Source organism: Passer domesticus, chromosome 14, assembly GCF_036417665.1.
Source record: "Passer domesticus isolate bPasDom1 chromosome 14, bPasDom1.hap1, whole genome shotgun sequence".
Taxonomy (NCBI): Eukaryota; Metazoa; Chordata; class Aves; order Passeriformes; family Passeridae; genus Passer; species Passer domesticus.
In genome coordinates this window covers 16398625-16417028 of record NC_087487.1, presented here as the reverse complement: position 1 = coordinate 16417028, position 18404 = coordinate 16398625, and the positions used below count along the sequence as shown (strand labels likewise).

Here is an 18404-nt window from a genome sequence, read left to right as displayed (position 1 = left end):
AATCAAAAATGTAAATGCATTTTAAAAATTTTTCTGCAGCGTACTGATTTTGAAAGAGATGCTAACATCTAATTATAATTAAGTGCATAAGTTCTTTTGGTATTCTCCCTCAGTCACCAGCACCTTGAAGGATTGACCATGCTCAGAAAAAATAATTTCAAAGCATATTAATCATCTTCTGACAGAGTTTGTCACTTATTGCTTTTAAATCTATCATATGTAGAAGGCTGCTGTGGAGCAAAAATACTGCAGTTAGGAAGTGCCTTTGTCCATCTATGCAGAGGAATTTTTCTTAAGAAAACTAAAATATATAAATGTGTGTGCAAGCTTTGTGTATATACAATATAGAGGTGTATATACACATATTCTTTTTTTTTTTTTTTCCTGCATCTCAGCAAACAAGAACTTGGTTTGAACCTGGAACTAGGTTTGCTCCTAACCCTGTCTAAGAAACCAGATATATTCTGCTAGGCCCTGTATGCAGGGTCAGCTATGCCTTGTAATTAATTTAAATATTTCTCCCACAACCAGCTATGCAAGCATAATCCTGCCTATGGATTTATGGAAGCCTCCCACTTTCCTGCTGGACATTACCAGAAAATTAAATATGGCCAAAAACAGGAGAAAGGAGACAGACACTTGTGTCAGTGAGCTCACTGAATGTCAGTCCATCTGTTAGTTTATAGGTTAATGTCCCACTTGTGCCCTTTCCTGTGCCATTATCCCTTGATTTCCCGGTGCATGATTTGGAAAACAAGACCCTGGGAGTCAGGCAGACACATTTGCTTGTTACAGAGAACAGGGTTGATAGGATGCTCTGTAATAACAGACTCGTGCAGCCCCCAACAAAATACAGCAAGACACGTAAGGAAAAAAATTGGAAATTTAACTTTTAGTGATAGTGACTGCATGTAGAGCCTGCAGCAGTCTCATCCGTCTGACCTTGCTTTGTGAACTACAAATGACCTCAGTGAAAAACAACAGAGACCTTTTCTTGCTCTAGGCTGTCTCTTGATTGTATCTCTTCCTTCAGGTTACTGTAACTGCTCTTTTCCAGGGGTTGGGAAGAAAAAAAAAAAGAGAAGCAGAGTAGAAACACTTAGCTGAAGACCCAAAGGCCCCCCAGGCCTGCTTCTTCCTCAGTTCTACCATCACTCTATTAATAACAGACAACGTTTTCATTAAACGATGCACTTTCCCGCTCCAGGATAGACTTGAGTTTTCTGCACTGATCATTATAAAAGTCCCAGGAGGGCTCCTACAACCACACTGTCTTCACAACAGAGACAAGAACTATCTGTTCCTACACAAACCATACACTGTAGTGATCCCAAGAGTGAAAGAGACCTAATAACCCACAAGTGAAAGAGGTACGGAGCCTAGTTATCAAATTCCATCCTGCAGGATAAAAGCATCCCCCGTTCCAACTTCTCATCCAAGGTCTTTGTGGATAAAAGGTTTCTCTGAGCTGCCCCTGAATGTCAGGAAGCTGTTCCTCGTGCATGGCAATTGCCCTTGTTTTACTTGATTTTAAATTGAAGAAACCTCCCTTTTCATACTGGATCTTTTTCCAGCGCTGGCTGAGTTGTCAGTGCATTCAGGAAACAGCCTTCTGTTCGATTAAATACTTAAATACTTTTGAATTGTTGCCTCTTTCTCCTTTAAAGAACATTATTGATACCCATGAGACCCTTGGCCATTATTTTGGGCAGGGGGCTGCACAATCACATACGGTGACAGCACCACCAGTCTGAGGAATTTGCAGTAAAAAGAGGCTGCACAGCACCCAAAACTGAGCCCAGCCATCACCTTCCCACTTCAGAATGGATGATATTCTCAGTAGACCCTCTCCAAAAGGTAAATGAAATCCTATTTTCATTTTTCAAAGGCTCCCCTATACTCTTAATCTTTTCTTATGAAAATTGGATGAAGAAAGTAAAAAGATCAATAACTTAAACATGAAAGTAATCAAGCTATCATGAATAACCGACTGCAGGGAATTCCTCACAGCAGTTCCTTGGAGTTCTTGGAATAAAAGGCTACCAAAACCATTTATTTATGGAATATTAACTAAAATCTGGCTACAGTATAGCTAAACATGTAACAAAGTTATTTGAGTTAGCACTGCTAGTAAAACTCAAGTTCAGAGTCCAAAAAAAAATTCTCAAGGATATTATCCCACTGGGAAAATAATGAAAATTTTACAGCTTAAAACTTTGTACTCGCAAAAATTATGACTATTGAAAATGTTCCATGAGCAGCTGGAAACAGATTGTGTGGCCACTGGTATGGTTAATAATGCTGCTGGCATGTCAAACCCACGGGCACTGCTAGGCAGGGGGGGTGAAATGAAGCTTCACTTTTTGGGTGGTCACCTTGAATTGCAGATTAGGCTGTTCCATTGCAGCATCAGCTAGAAAGCTTGCAAGCCCTTGAATGAGGTTCCCTCTTCACTCAAATATTCCAAGTCATGGAACAGGAATGGTACAGGCAGCAGCCACAGAGAACTTGCAACCAGCTAATGCTTCAACAGTAAATAAACCTTCCTTCCCTGATGATCATTTTCATGAAGTCCTGGTCCACAAAAAGTACATACTCTGGATTTTTAAATGTCGTTACGCCTTGGAAATCTATATGACATAAACTTTTGCCTAAAAATCAATTCTGAGTTACAATTTGATTAGAAGAAAATTGCCATCACATTTGTTTCTACATTTGTCTACCTCATGTCCTTTTCATTCATAGGCTGGACGATTTAAGCTTTCTTTAAAAACTCCCCAAGAAAGTCTGTGACATTAAAATGTCCTTTGATGCTCTTTCACTAAGCAGTGAATATTAACAGTTATGGTGACCCTGTTCCCTAATGTGTCTCTGTTGGATCAATAGCAGTTAAGTGCCACTGTTTTACAATTAAAAAGGGGATCATTTTAAATTTAAAAGCTCATAGCTAATTTTCTTCTTGGCACTTAATAGCATAATTCATTTTTGAAAAACCACATAGGGAGAGCATATACTTTATTCTTTGTTGGCAGCCTTACTGGGGCTAGTTTTAGTACTCATTGTTGCATTATGTATAATTTACAGCAATGCCCAGTCAAGCCATCCACATGGCAGGAAGTGTCATATTGCTCCAAAATATGAGTTTGATCCACAGGAAAGAATTAGAGGAAGAACCTGCTGGTTTTATACCTCAGTGAACATCTCTCTGATAAGCATTTTGTAGCCACTTGCTCCCAGGGTTTTGTTTCTGCACCTTCTTGCTAGGCAAGGCCTCAGCTCTTAGCAGGCCAAGAGGTTTGTGCTTGAAGAAGCCAACAAGCAGGCAGGATTTCTGAATTCTGGGCAATCCAGTAAAATAAGGAGTAGTACACTACTACTACACTGACTAGAACAACTTCACCCTTCCTACCTGCCAAAAAAACCACTCTCATCTTCATTCCTGTGAGTTTTTGTTTTGCTTTTGTTTTGCAGCTCAAAAAAAAAAACGAACACAAGAACAGTGAAAATGCTGCTGCTTTCCCCCCAGGTTCCCCAGGGGTATTTTGGGCTTGGACATTCCCACTATGGATGCAGTAGCCAAGGGTGTGCCTGCACCATTTGTAGGCTTCAACCTCCTACTGCACAAGAAAAATCTCAAATCAATGCACATGAATAATATCAGAGCAGTGCACAAGAACAATCCCAGATCTCAGATCACATGTCCTACAGTGGAAAAGTAGACCTTGCAGGGTTTATCTGTGAGGGGGACAGAAGTTGAGGAGGGAATGCGGAGGTTTCTGGTGAGTAGAAACTTTTCTCTTTGCAAAGTTTCTGCCCTAAGTATAGGAACTTAGGAGTTCCACATACTCTTCAGGTACTGTAGTTTCAAAATTTGGTTATTGGTAACCAGGATTTTGCAAATCCCTAAATTCAGGAAGGAGCACACACCCAAATATTTCCAGGTAGCTTCAAAGAGTGAACACAGACATAGAACTGAGGGGTGTTTAGGACTGCACTTCAAAAAAGGTGGCATTTCCTGAACTTCAGTCTCTTTTCACAAGAGCAGACAGCAGCAAATAGATGACTGCATCAGTACTGGGGTTTGTGTGTGACTGCAGTCACAGAGGTGTTAGGGAATTATTACCTGATTGTTTCAGTAACTTCGTGAAGATGAAACCTACCCTTCCCTGCTCCCCTTCACCCTCGAATAATCCTACATGAACTCTAAAAGATATTTACAGAAAACAGCACTTCTGGCCCCAGCTGACACTGACAGTAGCAGACAAATAAGCTGCACTCATTTACAGGTGAAGACGAGCTGGGGCTTTTAACGTAAAAGCCCATATTCATCCTGAATTAAATAAATTCTCTTTTAACAAATCACTGCTGTGCATTAGTAAAAAACTAACTGGAGCCACGGAGCTGCTGCAGTGTGATAAAGGCACATCAGACAGAGGAAATGTTGGGTTAATGTGAGCTGGCCCCCCCGGGACACTCTCACCCAAATGGTCAGTGCTGTAACCCAAGTCAGCGAGGGGACTGGCGGCTGGCAGTGGCAGCAGATCAGGTTCTGACAAAGCCTGCTGCTCCAACACGCCTCTGTACAACACAATTAACTGCTTACACCAGGCCTTGCCTTGTTTCTGCCACGTTACACTTCTCACATTTCATGTAATAGTGTTTGCAAAGTGCTCCCACTTTTCAATTAGCCAGCCCTGCCTTCCCCTCACCCTCATCTGTGCCATTCCAGCTGAATCCAGGGACTGCCCAGAAGTTCAGATTCTCAGACACAAACTCTCAAAGCATGTGTTTCAAAGACACTGGTGGCAGTCTTGCATTTTTATTATTTTCTTTTTAAAGCTGGTCATTAGATGTAATTTATTCTGTACACCTCTGGGGAATCAAATCAGGGATATAACTTCCCTTCGCTTTGCTGCCCTAGGTGTACAAGATATTCCTACAAAACAAGCAGCAACCACTTCATCTGCAGAATAACCTTTCTGTGAGTGTCCTTCTACCTATTGATTTGCTGATCTCCATCACAAAATCTCAAACTACTGCTTCATATCCTGCTTCCCTTTGAAGTAGACTTATATAATTGTATACAGATAAAAAAAAATAAAATCAAAGACCCAGGAGTTTTGCCTCCCCTCTCCGTGCCCTACAACGAAAACCACAATCACATTTGCCTTTTTTGTGTAATTACCCTTTCATACCTGTGTGAGATGCAGCACTCCAGGGTTTGGTTTTCATTTGGTGCTAAGTGCTTACAAGTACCTGCAGGGCTGTCAGTCACCTCAGAAAATACACCAGGTGATTTTCTAGGACTGCAGTACCATGCCCACCAGCCACATACTGCATGGTCACTTGGAACCAGTTCAGGTAAAACTTGACTTCAAACTCTGTAGGAGTTACAAAAGATTCCAACCCAGTTACAGTTTATTTGAAAAATGCAGACACTGCAGGTAGCAATTTAAATGGTCTGACAGGTTTAGCACCGGCTTGGAAACTTCAGATGATCAGAAATCTTTGAGCAAGTTTGTGTTTGGTACCCCACTTTCAAAAAAACTCTCACAAGCAACCAAACCAGCCTCCTGTAAGAATTTGATTTTTACACATCTCAGCTCAGAAAGTTCCCAGGATAGGAACACCCCAGACTGTGGAACAAGAAATGCTCTATCACACAAAACCAGATGCAAATGTAGTTCAAGTTCTCAGTTTTCAGAGCTGGATGTGAAACTGAGCTAAAATTGTCTCCTAAACCCCAACTTTTATTACAAGAAACTGGTTACTCCCAATTGCCTGATCTAGAAAACAAAGAAGTGAGAAAGAAAAAAAGCAAGACATTCTTGTGTTTCTGGTAAGGCTGATGAAAAGGAGTGAAAATTACTATTTCTAAAACTTCCATGCCACAAAAACATCAGTTTGTAACAAAGCCCAAAATGATATTTTGATATATCTAACTGTTCTGTCTTTACAGTAGTGATTGAAAAGGTAGTTTGTAATCATGGCACAGGATCCTTTCTGGCAAATAAAAGACTTAAGGAAACACTACCAAGGTATTTTTTCTGTTGCTGGAAAACCTCTGGCTCAAACCAGTTAGCTTTAGCTTGGAACAGCACTGAGCTGAAGCCAATTACACCCAGGCAGGATCTGAACCAGGACTGGGAATGATTCCCTGTGTGCGTGGATATTTTACCAGACATTTGGGCATGTTGGTGGTAAAACCCTCCTCATGGTTTTTTCATCAGCTGGAATGTCCCCAGATAGGTCTACAGAAGAATCCGGGTATGAACAAGTTACAAGTGAAAATAGACCCCCTTCCTCAATGTGAATTGTAAACAAAAGCATCAGCTGGAGGAGCCTGACCTCTAACATTCCAACGCCTGGAGAAGGAATCATTTTTGGTCCAATACATTTTCAAAACACTCAGGAAGGTCTGAGATATCAACCAGACTTCAGACCTGATCTGGAGGCCAGAGGCCCCCCTGCTGACTTTGTGGATTTGGATCAGGGCCACGGAGAAACAGCAATTCTTCCAGCCTGCATTAGAAGACAATTGCCATTTGTAGGCAACGTGTGAATATTCAGGGGACTTTATTACACTGAATCCAGTAAAGTTTTACTCTGTATTAAGTTATTGCAGTGTTTGAAACTGAGCTGCAAAGTTTTGATTAAAAAAAAAAAAATCAGTGAATTCCATATGGCTCCCAGGTGTTCCTCAACCTGGTCCCCAGTTTCCCCTTTCACCAGAAAAAGAAAAAAGGGATCTGGATTTATACCTAGAGATACCCTTCACTCTGCCACCACCCTGATATTATATTATTGTATCCAGCACCGCAGACAAAGCTTGGAGCTTCCTGCACAGTGTGGGCCCAGTTTGCTTTCCCACTACACAGCATTTACAGATGTTTTCAGGAAATTTGCTCCAGGCAGGTGAAGAAAGAAGTAAATTTTTGGTTTTCCTCTATATTAATATTTCCTCCCTTGTCTCAACATCCATGCGTGATTCATTCTCCATTCAAGATGTTCACCTAAACAGGCACGAAGTCAGTCAGGATTTTATTTTAAACCTTGTTAGGTTATTTTTTAAAGCATGTTTATGAGTTTTCTTTCATTCAGTTAATCTAACCACACAAAGTGTCTGAGTACAACCAAATCTTAGAGGTACCATCTTAGAAGTCACTTCCAATATTTTCCTTTTATTTATGACCCTGTAAAATCTTGCAGCACAGAAACAATCTTAACACCTTTCTTAGTTAATTTGCTCATTTATCTTGATGGAAGAAAAACACAGTAAAATTTAAACTGATTCAGATATTTTTAAATTACAAACCAAAATGGATAGTGTCATGTAAAACCACAGAAAAAACTGCAATTTCTCATTTTTTCCCCCCAGTTTTTAAACTTAGAGATTTCAGAAATACAACTTTCCTGACTTCTATTTGAAATTCTGCTGACATTTTTGTTGCTACAGGACAAACTGTTTTAAGAAGTTTTGTTAAACCAAAAGAATCACACCAAGAATGGAAAGGTTCAGCTAACGCTCCCTGTGATTTTGAGATCATTCAGCCCCTAAGAGTAATTGTTTTCCAGACAGTCACAGACACTGCAGGAAAGTCAAGGAAGAAAAAGCAAATGCTTAAGTGTCAACAAAACTACATTCTCCTACTGAAGACTACTTTGGGATGAGGAAAAGGGACCAGCACAACAAAAATTGTACAAGGCTCAATTTTGTGGAATATCTGTGTTCCTGTTAAGTGGGGAAAAAGAGGCCTGGCCTTTTGCCCAGGAAAGCTTGTCACTTTTATCCAACAGCCACTGTTTCCTCCCTCTGCACAGTCTCTGGGTTGTTCTGCATTTCCCCACTTTCCACACCTAAATTGCCTTCCAATACAGGGCCCCTTCAGCCACTGGAACTTTTTAAATACATATATGCAGGTGACAGCTGTCTAGGGAGAAGTACATTTCCCTCTTCTGGTCCTTTATGCTAGAGTTGATGCCACACAATTCCCTAAATATGGGTATTTGCCATGGCAACAACTGCAGCACAGTTTTGCAGAACTCTCCCCTTAAGTGGCTTAATGGAGATGGTATTTATTCCCTTTCTGAAGATTTAGCTCCAGTGACACATTAATACAAACATAAATGGAGCAAATATTTGTGTGCTTCTTGGGAATAACAAAGGCACGTTTATCTGATACACACAGAAAAGACATTTTTGAACCTCATTAATACATGAGTAGAAGTCAATGGAGGAAAATGGATCTTGTTAACTGGCTTCTTGGATACCAATAAGCATCTCATTTGCCTTAAACATATCAACCTAGCAACACTATTTATTCAATATAGAATAATCAGTGACATTAGAGAGCCCCAGCATTGCACACAGAGGAATGATTAATCTATTATTCATTCCACAATAAAGACTCTGAGGGATTTACCATATGAAAAGTGATATTCAGAAAAGGAGGTGGTATTTTTTTCCACCTGACCTGTATGGGAATTCCTGTCCTGTGGGATGAATTCCATTGAATAACATTGAGAGTTTTGGTTGTGGGTTTTACCTTTTTTTTTTTTTTTTTTGAAGAACCCTTCCTTCCTGCAAGGCAAAAAAGAGATTCCAGAGGACTCTGGGACTGAGTGTGTGGTATGAAAACACAGACTTTGCATAGGTTGTATCACTTTTATGCCTTCTGAAGAGATGGGATTGTGTTGATATGAGAAGCAGAAGCTCCTTTTTCCTCACTGCTGCCCATCTTGGCAGAGTGGCTGGTGTGGACACAAGGTTATCTGCACACACAGACACTTGTACACACACAGTCCTATGTACAGCTGTGAAAAACCACTGTGAACCTCACACAAAACTGCCATCAGCCTGGAGCCCATGTCCAGAGGATATCCACAAATTCCAAAAATCTGACACTGCACCAGGAGCCAAAGAACCTCTGAGGACACTTCCCCTGCCCTCTCCAGCCCAGCACCAGCTCTTGACCCAGAGCACAGCCAGCTGCCCCCATGAAGGCCACCAAACAACAGACCGTGCACCTGCTTTGCAAAGTTTAGACGCAGCCATTAATTTTTTTTTTTCATCAACTGTTTAATAATTATTAAGAATCCTTCTGCTTACTCTGCAGTAACAGCCATGGCCTGAGTTACAGCACACCAGCAACTGAGCCCTGTACATGAACAGATGCACAGCTGTGCATTTAATTGGTGTCAAGGTGGCACCTGAAAAGCAGCTACTTGAATATAGACTTAAATAACAGGACAGGTGACTTGCAATTACTACATGTGCATTTGTGTGGACAGCTTGGGATTCTGCTGTTTCAAAGACCAAAGCTTTTTAAATTTCTTTCCTTCAGGAAGTTTCTTGGAGAAGCAAAGAGGCCATTGCAATCAAGGAGAACTTTTGTGTAAGTAAGCACTAAGTAAGTAAAAATTATAGAACTGGGATTTAGATCACGAAACTGTCTAAAAGGCAAGTTGTTATTTGATTTTGAAATGTAATTGAAAATAAGAATAATGAAGATAATTCCAATTACTCTGGAATGGCCTTCTGCTCCTTGCAGGGTGTGCAGTGATTAACTAGCCTTTTATAGCACTTCATTTTTTTCCCCCAGTGATGGAAGATTTACCCAGGAATCCTTGGGTAAGAATAATTTGTTTTGGCAAAGACATTTGCAGTAGAGTGGAGGGAGGGTGTTAACCTCTGTCTCAGCCCACTCAGCCCTTCTGGAGTGCCAGGGCAGCCAAGGGAGGAACTGGAGGAGGATTCTCCATGCCAGTTTGAGCAGGCAGCAAACCATGCAGACAACTGCAACTTTGACCATTCTGGCTAAAATTAACCTTAGGGCTACCTCACAAGGTGCTGGCCTCAGCACACCTGTAAACAGCACTGAACTGAGTGTTAATGAAAAGCAAGCTGCACTTCTAAGGACCTCTGAAGAATACTCCCACTTTACATTGTTGGTCTCTGAATAAGGAGAGATCATTGGTGCATTTTTTTCCTTTCACTGTTAATTTTAGAGAGTCCATATACGAGTTATATGTTGTCTTAGGATATTCTAGCAATACACTAGATTAAAAGCAATGGTAGCTTCTCTCATCGAGAGCTCTACTGCATCTTACCACTTGTCACCCATGTGCATCTTTACTGAACTCCAGAGATCTCAGAGAAAACACTTTGTGATGACTAAAATAAGGGTGCTGGTTTTTGCCACAGTTTAGCTTAAATTATGCAAAACTCCGAGATATGCGAGGCATAAAGAAAGGAAGAACAAGGCCTTTAATTGAATTCAAGATCCATTTCAACTGAATTGCTAAAACCCTAAAACAGAAGAGCAGTTTTGCATTCTGCTAACATAATCCACCTCCATCCATGTTACTCCCCATGAGTCACACACACATAAGCTCTCAGTGCACAAGATGCAAGAAAAGACCACATAGCAAGCAGCTGAATCAGCCTCTCCTTTTAGGCCTTATATTTGCCCATGAAAATAGTGAATATTGAGACAGGACTATTCCAACTGTCATCTACAGCTCTTTGTTAGTGATAAGAAAGGAAATTTCTTCACTTGGAAATTCCAGTTTTTGTGCCAACAGCTGCATTGGTTCCTCTGCTGCTGTCAATAACTGTGTTCACTTTAGACCTTTCTAACACAGCATTTCAGAAACTGTTTGCTGCTTCTCAGCCCACAGCAGGGTAATTCCATCTGTAGGGCTCTGACTTCTGGAGGAGAAGGCACTTTTGTATTGCTGTCCTCTAAATCAGTTTGTAACATGCACAAGTGAAATGACAAGGGCAATTAATAAGCAGAAGCACATTCCCTGGGTTCAGAGATTCAGGCCCTCAAAGCTTTAATTTACTGATCCTACAGAACAAGGCAGAGAGGCAGTGCTGAATGTGACCCACAGGAGCATTTCCCTGCTGGATGGCTGATGGAAGAGCACTGGGACGTGCCTTTCCTTGCTCCCACAGCCTGTAGTGGCAACGCTCACCCCTGAGTATCAACACAGCTCCTCTCTCCCCGTTCCTCCTCCTGTAACCCTCTGCCCCACTCCCTCCCTGTGCTGATGCATTCCCATGTCCTACCTGAGTTACTCCATGCAGCAAATCTCTTTTCTTGGTCCAAGTCAGCCTCCCTGGCCCAAACCAGCACTCACAGCCTCCAGGAAGGGGCTGAGTGAAGCAGGGGAGAAATATTCCCTTGCACTGGTCAGCAATGGCTCTTGAAGGCACTGAAGCCCTGCCTGGCCAAGCACCTGGGGCCAGCAGCTCACAGCAATTATTACCTCAGGGTAATAATTGCTGTGAGGTGGGAGAGGCAGCCCAGGGCCAGGTGAATCCCTCAGCCCACCCACAGCTGTGGAAATGAGTTTTTAGATCATTTACCTCATCCCTGCACAAGCAGCAAATTTTTGATGCCACCTCCATGCCCTGGGGGTAGAGGGGACATCTCTCCTCTACTACACCCATGGCTGGGGGACACAGGAGACAAGTCCCTCAGAGAAGCCCCAGCAGCTGCTGTGGCAATGGGGGAGACTGGGGGTCCCCACGAGTGAGAGGTGCCCAAATCTCATTGTCCCCGAGCAGCAGCAATCAATAGGGCTGTAATTACCACTGCTGCTTTTGCTCCCCCCAAACAGGGGGAGCACAGTTTCGTGCCTGCGCTCCCATTGAGGATGCAGCTCTGCAAAACTACTCCTCTTATCCTTCTTTACATATTTATTACAACTCTTTAGACTGATCCATGCAAACGAAAGGAAGGAGACCAATGGAAAGGGGCCGGCTTGTGCCAGCAATCCCCAGACTGTCAAGCGATCACTGAAGATTGGACAGGTCCTGATGAAATAAATGTTGGCTGCTGACTCTTCCAATTTTGCAACACTCCTCTGTGTCACTGGAGCAGCCTTGTCCAAGATTGAGATATTTGCAAACTGTCATCTTTCATAAATATCTGCCTTGAGTGACACTTTGCCCCCCTCCATTTCCCTTTGAAATGTACCTAGCTGGCACGGAGCCTGCGGGATTTCATTGCTTGTGATAGGTGATTAGCAAAGAGATGATTTCCTCCTCCCTCCCCCTCCTCCCCTCTGCCAAAGGGCTGAGTGACAGGTCCAAAAGGCGAAAGGCAGACTGGGGAAGCAAATCTGCCAGAGGCAGAAGTGATGACACTCCGAAAACACTTCATTCATCTTGCCAAATTACAGGCTGGGCTGGGGACTGATGGAGACTGGAGGAGGGAGGGGGGGAATAATCTCCTGCCTTTGCCTTGCATGTTCTGTGCTCGAAAACATTGCAAAGCAGCTCCTGGAGCTTGAAGGATGCACCCCAAACCCCTGCAATTTCTGCTCTGTAATGCTCCCAGGCGAGCTGCTACCTGGCTGTGCTGCAGGCAAGTGATGAGGAGCATGAAGTGCCTTAGTCATGGATGTCAGATCCCCTCAGCTCCCACAGCCTCCCTGCCTCGACGTCAGAAATGGGGCCTGAGAGGGAATTTCAAACAGCAAAACGAAGTAGGAGCCACCTGCACAGCCTTCCCCTCATTTATCTGGCAGGGACCTCAGAGGGCAAGGCAGGTATTTGTGGTGAGAGTTTTCCTGTGTCTGTTTTGGGAACCTTTCAGAGGTAATTTGGGAATGAACACAGGCGTGAGCCACGGATGATGCCAGTTCTGGGATGAGCTGGGATGTCTTCTGAGTATCAGCAAAAACTAACTGTGTGCTTGGAAAAAGTTCTGCACAAAACTTCCTTTTTTAAGAAGAATACCAATTTGGAATGAGAAATCCACTGAATTATTTTTTTCTTTTTTTTTTTCCTCCTCAAAACATTATCTAAAGAATGGCTTGATTTGGGCTTTTTAATTTAAGGATTTTTTTTTTTCGGTTTCTGGGTTTGAAGTGGATGACTGTCTCAAATGTAATTACTTTTTATTTTTTACCTTACATTTAATGGTTTAACATTGAAATGTTTCAGACTTGCCAATTAACTACTTCAACCCAAAGTATTTTGCCTGAATTCTCAACATGCCCCAAGTCTATTCTATTTACATTTCCAGACTTGACATTTCCTTTTAACAGTGAGATTGCTAACAAAGGAAATTATGTTTTCCTCCTGTCTTTGCCAATGGACATTGTAAGCAGTGATCATTGAATCTTAAATTCACTTTTCCAAGTGAAGAGCAAGTCAGTTATTTCAGCTGGTGCAATTGAAAGTCTCTCTCTTCTGTCATCCTGAAATACTTCAAGAGATACACAAACCACTCCTGAAGAATGATTTTATTTTTAATAATACATGAAGTTTTTGCTACATGTCAAAGAGAGAACACCAGATTCTGTTCTCTCCTAGGCTAGTCTAAGACCTAGGGTGCACTCAAACACAGACTTAATGCTGTTGTAAAAACTTATTTGAATTTTGTTATATCAGAACCTACAACTCAAATGGATGCTGATGTCACTTCTCATCTTTACTTGTGTAAATGAAGCCTTGGCTGGCTTTCTGTAGCATCCCTCAATGGTATCTCCCAGGATACACTGAAAATGGAGACCAGGGCATAATAAAGTGAATTGCTAATAACAAAAATAGACGCCTAATACATTACAGAGTGAAGTGTCTACTCTAGACAGGAGAAGTACCATCTAAAATGATCCTTAGCTAATCATCCCAGAATCAAAAATATCAGGGGTGGAAATGATGAATGGCACTGTCTGTCCTGGAACTGTTTGATCCAAAAGTGTTTGCTAGGCATTTATTGGCTAAATTCTATTCAGCAGAAGTAATTCTGAAGAACATAAGAATTTTCTAACAGTTGAACCTAAACATAACATGGTTCCCTTTTTCTCTTGAACACCAAAGATGTACTCAACTGGGACTCAGAATCTGCATGTTCCCCACTGCTGGGTGCCCCACATCCATGTGCTCCATACTGTCAACTGGAAAAGACATTTCATGACAACAAAATTATTAGCTTTTTTTTCCTTATTGTATAAGATTTTGCTTCTAAATTGGAAATGCTGGAAAATGACCATCATTTGGTGTTGGAACTGGGGAGTACCATCAAACATAAAAATAAAGCACAGGAAGGATCAAAGTGAACCAACTCCTTCCAGTAGATTTCACTACTAAAAACGTGTGCAAAAAGGAGAAAAATCTGATGCCATTTATTTTGAGAACTTCTGTTCTGTCATCACTCAGCAATTTACAACTTCAAACAGCTAATTGAAATATCACATACAGTGTGAGGTAGGCTGACCTAACAATGTAACATCCCTCCCCCTTCAGACTGGGAAATCTGGTAAGAGAAATTACAATGATTTTCTCAAGGACAAACTCTGAGTTTGCGATGGAACAGAGATTAAAACTTGGGGGCCCTTTGTCTCCCTGCAGCCACCTCACTGCTTTATACAGTTTGCACCCAGCCAGATCTGCAGTCACACAGCAGAAAAAACACAACAGAAGGAGGGAAAGTATGAATAAGCAAACCTGCATGTCAGCACATGGACAAATAACCCAGATCTGCACCCACAGAGGAGTTCAGGTGAAGCTGAAGCACCTCCACTGATACTTGCAACTAAAAATCCTTCTCACCTGTCCCTGCAGCTTAATTATTTCCCCCGCAAAATCAGAATAAAAGAGAGAAGGGATTCCTCATCCAGAGTGCTTTGGGGGTGGGAGCTGTGATGCCCAGCTCTGGGAGCAGCCCAGGTGAGTGGTGCCTGGAGGAGAAGAGCAGCTGAGGTTGCTGCTCTCACCTCGAAGTTCCTTGGAATTACAGATGAGGTCTGGATCTGCAGAGAGGAGCAGGGTTCATGCAGCTCCCTAGGATTTCCAGGGGGTCATCTCCAAGGGCTTCTTGCTGATACCCTGATGTTAGACAGCTCTGCATCAAGGCAGTCAGGGGGCTGAAGATTGCAGTGCGTGCAGCCATCTTATTTCTGGAGATAAGGAGAAAGTGATAAATGCTGCAAATGTGAGTGTGAGATGTGGTGTAACCCATCTGGCCAGCTACAAACACATGTGTTGTACCCATGACAAGTTAATTGTGCATTAATCAGGATATAATCTCATACTGCTAATGCAAGTCATGATGTAATTTTACCTTTCCTACCTATGCAACTATGGCCATTATTATCCTGTAATAAATCGTATCACTTCAGGCTGATGAATGACACTAGTTAATGTCTCTCCACCTAATTTGTTATATGGTGATGTAGCATTACTTTGGTTTGGTTTTACCCAGGGAAGCTGCCTTACAGTAGGCTTTATTGGACTTTTCCAGAACATTTCCAACAGAAGAAAAAAAAAAAAAAAAAAGAAATTGGTACTTGTTTTTATTTAAAAAATTAAAAGGGGAAGATTTAATCAGTTTTTTGCTTTTGTTGGCCTACTTCTTTCCAGTGAGCCCAGCTCTGAGCAGAAACAGAGATACTTCAAGCAGCAATAACCAAAAATGCTGACTTGGAATTTAGCACACATTTGGCCTCATTGCTGCTTGTTTGTTGCAGCATTTGTTTGTTGCATGTTTGATGCAAGAATAAATAATTGCACATTCCCACTGCTCCCACAAGATGCACACAGGCCCACTTGCTCAGTGGCAAACAATTTAGCTGTGGCTTAAGAAGAAAAATGTGTGTGTTGGAATTATACAGTCACTTTTTTTTTTGGCTTTTGAAACTCACCCCTTTGCCTGCACACCTGTGTGTCTGACCCTCACACCTTGAGGCTTTTTAAAGTTCTGGGTGGTGGTTACAGAAAACTTTTTTTTTTTTTTTTGGTGATAAATAGGAAAATGCAGCGAGAGGACAGAGATGTAGAATGAGTTATTTTTCTAATGTTTTTCATTAAGCAGCAGCTGCTGTTTCCAAGCTGTCAGCTCTGTTGCCAGGGTGATTCTGTGCGCATGGCACAGAGCGGGGCTGGTGGGTTCAGCACATCCACCCTCCTGCCTGGGAGTGTCACTGCACCAGTGAACTCCTGGATCTGCAAACCCCTTCCTCTGACTCTGGTGGGAATTGGGCTGCAGGAGCAGGACTCCTCGCTGAGGTCATTCAGCACTGTGCTCTTCCACACTGGCACAGCCTTGTCTGCTCCCTTCGCCTGAAGTGGAACATGAGAAATGTTTCATTTTGACATTTTAAGTTTCACACACAGTTCTTGGTCTTCTCCTCAAAGGACACAACAGATAACCTAAGCAAGATATTAAATATTTCAGACAGTGGCAGCAAACAAAGCCAACAAACCAAAACCAATGTTCAAGTGCCTGCACAATGCTAACCAGTGACTTCAGTGGGTCAGCTTGTCCCTCTAAATGTTGTGCAAGGGTTAAAGAGCTTTGTTGGACTACACAGAGGACAACAGAGTTGTCTTGCACAGAAAAGTGTTTACATTCCAAGCACAGAAACAAGGGGCTCATTTTGTACTAATATTAAACTCATTTTGCCTTCCAAAGTGCAATGTTTTTCCAGTCTACAAGGTAGGACTCCAAGACAGGGAGAGCACCTTTTTCCATAGTTGGGGCATTATGATAAATTTATGGTTTCTGGGTGTCTAATGAATGCAGTAAGAAAGGTAAAACGTTCACAATTCTTTAATATACTGGTGAGAAAACCTTATCAGTTTACTGGAGAATCACAAATGGCAACAGGTCAGATCAAATTTCTCATGTGGCATAAAATCATAAATGCAGTTCCCAGGGCTACCTCAACTTTAATAAAATGAAGTCATCCATGTGTTGCTTTGTATTAATATTGCAACTAGGTTTAAGCATATATGAGCCATGATTTTTCCTCAAGTGTTAAATCAAATTGAATCACAGGTTTTTATGAGTGATAAAATGATAATAGACCAGATCTGGTCAGCTAGGATAATAACTTGATTCAGTACTTTGGATGTAAGTGTTTAAGATTTCCACAATAAAACTGTAATGTTATACCCTAAAGTGTGTTAATAACATTAAGTGATGTAACAGTGAAAGCGAACTGACAGAATGTAATACCCATAGGGCCATCATAATAGAAATAATTTATAATGTAACAGCAATAAAATCTTTAATGTTATCTCAATCCAGTCCTGTCCCCAAGTCTGGGGTTTCAGATTACACGTGATTTTTTTCTATGCATTTAAGTGTTAACTTAAAATAATTAAGAAAATGGTTTTCGAAGTGGAAGAGCCTTTCAAAGTTGCTGACCTGATAATAATATTATTAACTCTTTCCTTCCTACCAAAGTCCCGTGTGGCCAATAGCTGATATAAAAAGGAGGCACATTTCTTTTGTTTCCATTTTTTCCCATTTTTAAAGCAATTTGCAGCAATCAAGGAATATGTAGGACTATCATACTACCTATGAAAAAGGTATCCCATCCTCACCATTTTCACATCTAAACACAAACCCAAACCACAGTGTAAAAGAGTTTGAACAAAGACCCAGTAAATGTCACCACACCATAAACACAAGGTTGATGTTTGTGGCTACTTACAAAAGAAAGGGGAAGCCAATGGGGAGTCTTCCACCCTCACTGTGGCAAACCAGAACTTGTCCTGGAAGAGCCTGCTTGGATATTAGCAAATGTCCTTCCTGGCAAAAAATTTGGGATAAATTCCCCAGAGGGCCCATGATCTTTTACAGTCAGATCTTTAAGAACAGAACTGATCAAACATCTCTGAGGTGTGGATAAAATGGGTTTTATCCAACAGAGAGATAAACTAGAGAACCTCATATACATGACAGAGACCTTTCCTCCACCTCATGCAGCATAAATATATTGCCTGGAATCTCAATATGGACTGATGTTTATCATCTCCTAAGACAGTGGTCTTTAGGAAATAAAGAGCTTTTTTTGTTAATTATTTTCCTCAAAACATATAAAAAGAACTGACTGGACAGACATGTGCACAGATCTTGCAAAGTGTGTGCAGAAACATAACATTTAGAAGTAAGCCATAACTAATCTTTAATACTTGAACTAAGATGTATTTATTTCCAGGTAAGGTATAATTTTACTCCTTCTTCCTGATCAAATTGCTTGCTAAGAATATTGACTGTTTTAGGCAGGAGTACTGAGGGCTTTCTGTAATGTATGCCATGCCTCAGAGGAGCCAAACCAGAATAAATTCAGCATCTGAATTCTCTTGCAGACCCATCCAACCCAGGACTAATAACCTGTGTCTTTAGAAAATACTCCAGTATCAGACATACAAGATAGTTATGGTGCAATTAAGAAAAATCCTCTGACTCTCAGGTTCTCTCTGGACTCACCAGGGAATGCAGAAAAAAAAGTAACTGGAACTGAAGAAAGAAGCAGCTTATCATCTTGAAATATGCTGGGTTAATCGTCCCTTTAAAAGCAAATGTATTAGGAAAACATTAGATCCTTAGCCCTCTGTGACATAATTACACAGGCTTCTGATTAAACAGAGGCTCTCA

At 41.5% G+C, this 18404-nt stretch overlaps 1 long non-coding RNA gene across 1 annotated transcript in view; it reads right to left on the bottom strand.

The window, feature by feature from the left end:
* The window catches only part of LOC135280546 (uncharacterized), a 73487-nt gene extending 62246 nt beyond the window's left edge, over positions 1 to 11241 (bottom strand). Inside the window, exon 1 of the long non-coding RNA XR_010347432.1 lies at positions 11075 to 11241. This is a non-coding gene — a long non-coding RNA (uncharacterized LOC135280546). The remainder of the gene's footprint in view (positions 1 to 11074) is intronic.
* Between the last annotated feature and the right edge of the window lie 7163 nt (positions 11242 to 18404).